Below are 7,502 nucleotides of genomic sequence, written 5' to 3' on the forward strand. Positions count from 1 at the left end.
TAGGTGGCGCCGCCGCCGTTTTTCTCCGGCTCCTCTCCCTCCATTTGCGATGGTCTGACGCACAAATGAAGCTGCCCCTCTCTTTGAGAATGGTCCACGCCGCCCCCTTTCAGGAGAATGGATGCGGCGCGCGCAGTTCCTGCCCCGGCGTGACCCAGAGTGGTACGGCCTGCTCGGAAAAGAAAGCGCGCAAGCAGTACTGTACTCACATCTGCAAGTGTGGCAGTTGGTGTGCTAGACAGTTGCCTTCGCTCGATAATGGACTGGACAAGAGCCAACATACTGAAGCTCAATCCAGATAAGGCTGAGGCCCTGTTAGTGGGTGGCTCCCTAGACCGGATGGCTGAGTGGCTGCCTGCTTTTCATGGCAACTATGTAGCAATTGAAGGAGAAGGTACATAGTTTGGGGGTACTTTTGGATCCCATCACTGTCCAATAGTATTTTATTTAATGTTGCTTTAAATATAATAAAGCCTAAAGACAGGAAAGACATTTACAACCAGAAAAGATAAAAACAAAAATACAAAATGCATAAAATGATAAGATATCACAATTAATTTAATAAAGAGAAATGCCGGTGTTTAAAGCTGGATGCCAACTGCAAGCAAAAGTGGTCTGCTATTCAGTTTAAGCATGGGAAACTGCTTTATACGAAGTCAAACCATTGATCCTTCTAGCGGTTTTGCCTATATCACAGGCAGCAGCTCTTCAGTTTGAGGCAGGACATCCCCACTCCTACCTCGAGATGCTGGGGCTTCAGCCTGGGACCTTTTGCATCCAAAGCAGATGCTCTGCCACTAAGCTGTGATCCTTCTCTGCTTGCCTTTCCAGTAGTGTACTGTTCAAATAATTTCCCAATGAGAATGAGCCGGTGGTTCTCCCTGCATGCATATAATCTCATTTAAATTTGATGTTTTACAACGACAGAAGATTAATTTAATAACTGAGTTTTAATGTGAAAGTCTTTCAAGTAGTTTGGCAGAAATATACTACAGAGTAAAAAAAGGCAGCTTGCCAAAAAGAAGATGACCAGAATACTCTTCCTTAATGCATTGATGCATACAGATTTTACTCCATCATGGTTATCAAACTGTTTAAAAACCAAACCAAATTGCTTTCAACCTAGTTGCAGAAAGCCAATGTGTTAGTGCTTCTATACTATAGATCAGTATTTCCCAAAGGGGGCGATACCGCCCCCTCAGGGGCACTGTAATGATCCAGGGGGGCAGTAGTAGCATCGGGTGCAATTGGGAGGGCCTTGAATAAAAATAAGGGAGTGGTGGAAGCATGAAGAAAGAAGAGAATAAAATTTTGAAAACACGTCTCATCTGTTGTGTAATCATGCTTACTGCCAAGTCTGGTGCCGTTGTGCAATGGCAACAACACCTCCCCTGAATCCAGTGGTCCTGCTGAAGACGAGGGGTTTTCGTGGGCTTGAGTGAACTGTTTTCAGCTTCACCAGGCTGTGGAAGTGGATTGCAGCTTGCCTGCCTATTTGGCCAATGGCAGGCAGGTTGCAGCACTGGCCCCACCCCTGGGGCAGATTGGACTGAGCTTACGCAAGCTAGTACAGTCCGTATGTTTTGAACTACAATTCCCAGGACTGGGGCTGATGGGAATTGTACACCAAAACATCTTGAGGTTGGTGAAGGTCTCTCTAACTATACAACCTTGTGCAAGTTTACTCAGAAGTAAGTCCCACTGCCAGGGCTGGTATCAGCATGTGGCATTCTTGGGCAGCTGTTGAGGCCCCAGCACCACAGTAGAGCCCACTCCTGCTCCCTCCAGTCTGGGGAGCTGATATTTTAATTTCCTATAATGACTCCAATGTAACCTTGGTCCAGGGCTTTGTAGGACATTAAAATGACAGGCCTCGAACTGCCCTGGAGGCCTGCCATTGACATTTCTCATTGTGGAAAATTAAAATGGTGGCTTGCCATCTGACCTTTGTTTGTTTGAAACTGCTGCCACTTCCTAACACTGGCAGGGGGCAGAGGCATTTTGTTGAGACACCCCTCTTCCTTGTATTCACTGTGGCTTTCTCTCAGATAAGTGCACAGTATTGCTGCTAATCAGATGGTGACAGCAGTCACGAAATTAAAAGACGCCTGCTCCTTGGGAGAAAGGCGATGGCAAACCTAGACAGCATCTTAAAAAGTAGAGACATCACCTTGCCAACAAAGGTCTGTATAGTTAAAGCCATGGTTTTCCCGGTAGTGACGTATGGAAGTGAGAGGTGGACCATAAAGAAGGCTGATCGCCGAAGAATTGATGCTTTTGAATTATGGTGCTGGAGGAGACTCTTGAGAGTCCCATGGACTGCAAGAAGATCAAACGCATCCATTCTTAAGGAAATTAGCCCTGAGTGCTCACTGGAAGGACAGATCGTGAAGCTGAGGCTCCAGTACTTTGGCCACCTTATGAGAAGAGAAGACTCCCTGGAAAAGACCCTGATGTTGGGAAAGATGGAGGGCACAAGGAGAAGGGGACGACAGAGGACGAGATGGTTGGACAGTGTTCTCGAAGCCACAAGCATGAGTCTGACCAAACTGCAGGAGGCAGTGGAAGACAGAAGTGCCTGGCGTGCTTTAGTCCATGGGGTCACGAAGAGTCGGACACGACTAAACAACTAAACAACAACAATTGCTGCTAATATCAGTGACCATTGCACTTGGAATATAAGATGAGGCCAGAGTAGTTAACAAAAGGCTTTGCTGAAGGAAGAGGACAGGGAGCAATATTTATCTTTCTATCGCTTTCTATCCCATACCTCCTCCAACACACACACACACACACACACAGTATAGAGCTGTCCTCACAACAATCTTGCGAGGTCTGCTTAATTTTGTTTTTTAGACTTGAGGGGGAAGCTGCTTTTCTATTTCAAATGCAACATATTTCAGTTTTTGCCACTAGAGAGCAGCAGGAATCAACATTCCACTTGCAGAGAAAGCCTGCTCTCCCATGCTGGGAAGGAATGATTGAGTTAGATGGTTAGATGATACACTATTAGATGGTCATTATGTTTTGTCTTTGGGAAGATTAGCACAGGGCTCTGTGAACACGTTATCTGGAGTCACTTTATTGAACTACGTAGGTGGGACTTTTTATAATCCTACCGCCATGACCATCCAATTGCTGTGTTAATGGAGGAGCCATTTAAACAGCGAAGGGAAATCTGGTCCTCCTTTATGTTGTAGGCTTATAACTGATTTATTATTGATTCATTGCATTTATATCCCACCTTTTTATCCAAGGAGCTGAAGGTGGCGTTCAGAGTTCTACCTCTCCTTATTTAATCCCCTCAACAACCTTGTGAGGCAGGTTAGGCTGAGAGGCAGTGACTAGCCCAAGTGTGGCTCATGGCCGAGTAGGGATTTGAACCCTGGTCTCCTAGGTCCTAGTCCAACACACTAACCACAACACCACACTGGCTCTGTTCCATCAGCCCCAGCCACCATGGCCAATGGCCAGGGGTGATGGGAGATGCAGTCTATCAAAACATCTAGAGGGCCATCAGTTCCCCACCATTGTATTAACACAAGAGATATGCTTGCAGGGGAGTAGTGTTCTAATCTAATGGGGGGCAACATCTATGAGGGGTGTTAAAAAAGAGCTAAGAATCTCTGGGGTCACTCCATCTCCAGCTACTTAGCACAGGCCCTACAGACCAATGTCTGGCTCTGGCCTATGAAACAACAAGCGGCCATGTCTTTTAAAGGCACCACAGGATGAGTTGGAGTTGTTGCTGCAACAAACATGGCTACCCACCTGCAATTTATCTAGAAAATGTTCTAGCCAACCACTTCTATACTGAGGCATATTTTTCTGCATTCTATGTCCCCATCCCATGGAGAGTTTACCATGGGGAGGTAAATGGTAACATCTGAGATGTCTATGCATCTATGATAATTCCCTCCTCACCAGAGGTATTCTGTGTCTGAATGTGCTTTCTTGGGTTAGGCTGCAGGCATCTGACCTGGTCCTAGTTATGCTACTGTTATGCTAGTTATGCAAGAGGACCTGGGGCAGTGGAATGTGCTTGTTTTCTCTGTTAATATCTACTTCCACAAAGTTATCACCTTTCCAGACACTGTTCTGGCAGGGCCAGTGTGCCTTTAACAGCAGGCAGAAATAATGTAAGGAAAAAATGTTTTTCTGTCCTGGAGAAAGAAACCAGCACCTGTGGAAAGCCTGCCATTTACCCAACTGTTTAAAGCACAGGGTCCTGGCTGTAGCTCCCGCAGCACATGCAAAAGAAATTTGTGGTAACAGGAGTGGGGGAATGCCACTCCAAGAAGCACAAAATGGTTCAACAATGCCAGCTGCATCATCAGCATCCATGGCAACACCACTGATGCCATCATCAGTCACAGATTGCATGGGAATGGTGCTGCTGTGAAAAACCGCTACAGAACAAGCCAGTCTACAGATGGTGATACACCCACACAGTATCTCCCAGCACAGTCATGCCTGCCTCAAAGAAGAGAAAGAATGCTAGGCCCCAACCTCTGCTAAGAAGTAAGATTTCACCCTCCATTAAATGTTGCCTGGCAGCAGCCACTGCATCAGGCTGTAAGAGAGAGAAAAGCAAGGATGCAGGCACACTCTTTGCCCACTGAGAGAATAGGATGCTAGTCTAGATGGGCCATTGGGTTGATCCAGCTAGCTTATGTTCTCATGCTGAGAGAAAGCAATATTTGGTGTCTCCTCTCCTTGAACTTTTCTATCCCATCTGGTCTTCAGAACAACATTTACCTATGAATATGAATGCAAGTTTGCTTATTTTTTCCTCTATCTTATCAATTTCCTGCTTGTGTTATGTCTGGAAATTGTAAGTCTGAGGGCATGGACTGTATTTTTTGTTATATGTAAATAACTCAATCTGTGGCTGAAGAGTGGGATAAAAGCATTCTCCAAATAAATACTAAATAAAAGTGAGTCTTGCACATGGGGGTTCCAGTCCCATTATCTACACACACACACAATTGTTCATAAGTACCCTTTTGACTGCACAACAGAGAACACACGGGGAGAACAGTTTTAAAGACCACTGGTGTCATGACCTTGGGATCAGATTCCCCGTTTTCAGGGGATAAGATAGAGAACTCTGAGCCAGAGGAGGAAATTGCATGCAGGGCCAGTCCCAGAAGCACATCTGCAACATGAGCCTGTAGTGCCAGTCTCCTCCCCTGCACCGGTGAGGATGCCCCATTGTCAGCCTGGAACTCAAAGAACACCATCACAAAAGCCCCAGTATACCCAGAACCACCCTTGCTCCATTGGAATAAAAGATCATTGGAGCAGGCTGGGTTCCTTTAACTGAAGTGGCAACTTCCCAGCATAGGGCACAAGGCTGAGAACCACGGTGGGAATTTATGCTCCACTACGTTGGAAGTGTTGGGGTACCACTCAGCTTGCACTGTAGGCAGACATACCTGCATGGGAAGAGTAGAGAGGAACTTCCAATCTTTCAGAATCAAAATGCAGTTTTACAAATTATGCTGCAACTGCGTTTGGAATACTGTGTACAGTTCTGGTTGAGTTGGGGGGGGGGAGAAGCTGTATGAGTCATGTCTGATTTCTGCTGGAATCCAAAGCTGTAGCCATAGGAGAAGCAAGACCCTCTTGGGGTGTCAGTGCTGTGGGCCTCTCCATTGTAGGCTCAGGTTGTAAATATGTGTAAATAAATCATATATCATAAAGACACCACTGTCTCTGCAGTTCTTCACTGCAAGGGAACTGAACCTTGGTCAAGCATCCAGAACTCCTGGAATCTCGCACCACTCGGAGATTAGGGCAGCGTGCAATAATATTGTGGAGTTGGAAAAGGTTCAGAAAAGGGCAATCAACATGATCAAGATGGAGAAACTTAAGAAAGGTGGTAGCATTTACCACCTTTTGGTTTAGAGAAAAGGTAAGTCAGAGGTTACATGACAGAAGTTTATAAAAGCAGGCATGGAGGAAGCGGAGAGAAAAGTTTTTCTCCGCTTATCATAACTCTGGAACTCGTGGACAAAATCTAACAGAGCTGACTGTTGGAAGACTCAGGGCAAATAAAAGAAAATACTTCTTCACACAGTATATAGTTAAACTATGGCCACCAACTTGGATGGATTCAAAAGATGAAGGAGGCAGCTATCAATGGCTACTAGCCACAATGCCCATGCACTGCCGCCGCCAGAAGAAGCAATCCCCCTCAGTATCAGTTGCTGGAAACCATAGGAGGGCAGGGTGCTCCTGTGCTCAAATCCTGCTTGCAGGTTTCCACAGTTATCTGGTGGGCCACTGTCAGAAGAGGATGCGGGGTTGGAAGGACCATTGGATCAATGATGGCCTAATCCAGCTGAATTCTTCTTACGTTCTTATTTGAATGCCCCGGATTTTTGCTTCTTCTTAAACTGTGCGCTCATTAGGGTCTGGCACATGCGAGATTAAACACTGCTATTATGCAACTCGGCATTTAACAACGCACATGGTTATCGTACGGTAACTGTTGGGAAATCATTTGCATTTTGTCTTTCTGTAAACTTCTAAGAAAATTATTCACTGAGGCGGCGGTGGCGAGACCCAAGCGGGGGCGCGCTCCCGCGCCCTCCATGATTCCTGCGCACGCGGCTGTGCATTGTCCTCCTCGCTTCGCCATGAGGGCGCGCGCGCTCCCGCGCTCGGCCTCTCGCTATCAGCTTTGTCCTCGGCGAAGAAGGAGCTTGTCACGAGAATTAGACTTACTAATGTAGACTCGCCCACAGAGCACAGATTCCGGGTTCACCTAGACAGCCACAAGTGCGGAGGCGTTCCCTTGCTTGAAACGAGGAAAGTTGCCCAGGGAGGACAAGAGAGTTTGGCACGCTTTTTAGCATCCATTAGGCGACAGGAGCGAGTTCCCTTCGCGAACCAAAGCTAGCAAGAAAGGCAGCTGCTCTTTCTTATGGCGCGGGGATTGATCTTATTTCGTGGAAAGGAACATGACTGGAGTTCTTAAACAGCTTAAGGCTGCGCTCTGTTGCACACACTGCTGCAGCGTCTGTACTCCTGGCTCAAGTTTTGAAGAAGTTTCCCAAATCATATTTTCCCACGGAATAAAGCTGAATTAGAAAGAGCATTAATTTCTCTTTTTACTGCTGTTTCCATTTCGTTTCGAGGAGGCCACGCTGCTTTCCGAATCCAGCTAAAAACTACTTCCTATTGTTCTCCATGAGCAGCGCTCACTTTTCTCTTATGGAAAGAAAAAAAGGAGAGAGAGTAGTAGGAGGGAATTTGTACAGTGAACCTTTACTTCCAATGTATTTTCTCTATATATATGTAGTCTACGAACCACGCATGAGCCCTGAATTACATCTAAGACGCATGCGCAGGGCGTGTACGCACGGCGAGCTGATAGGAAAGGGGGCCGTCTCTTCAATGGAATGCTGCGCCTGCGCGGCTCATGCCGGCGCTTCATTTTTTTTGTTCGTGGCGAAGAGGCCTTAGGCTGGCGCGTGCGCAGTGGGCGCCCTCGC

The sequence above is a fragment of the Podarcis pityusensis genome (assembly GCF_964106645.2).
Source record: "Podarcis pityusensis genome assembly, chromosome: 8".
Classification (NCBI taxonomy): Eukaryota; Metazoa; Chordata; class Lepidosauria; order Squamata; family Lacertidae; genus Podarcis; species Podarcis pityusensis.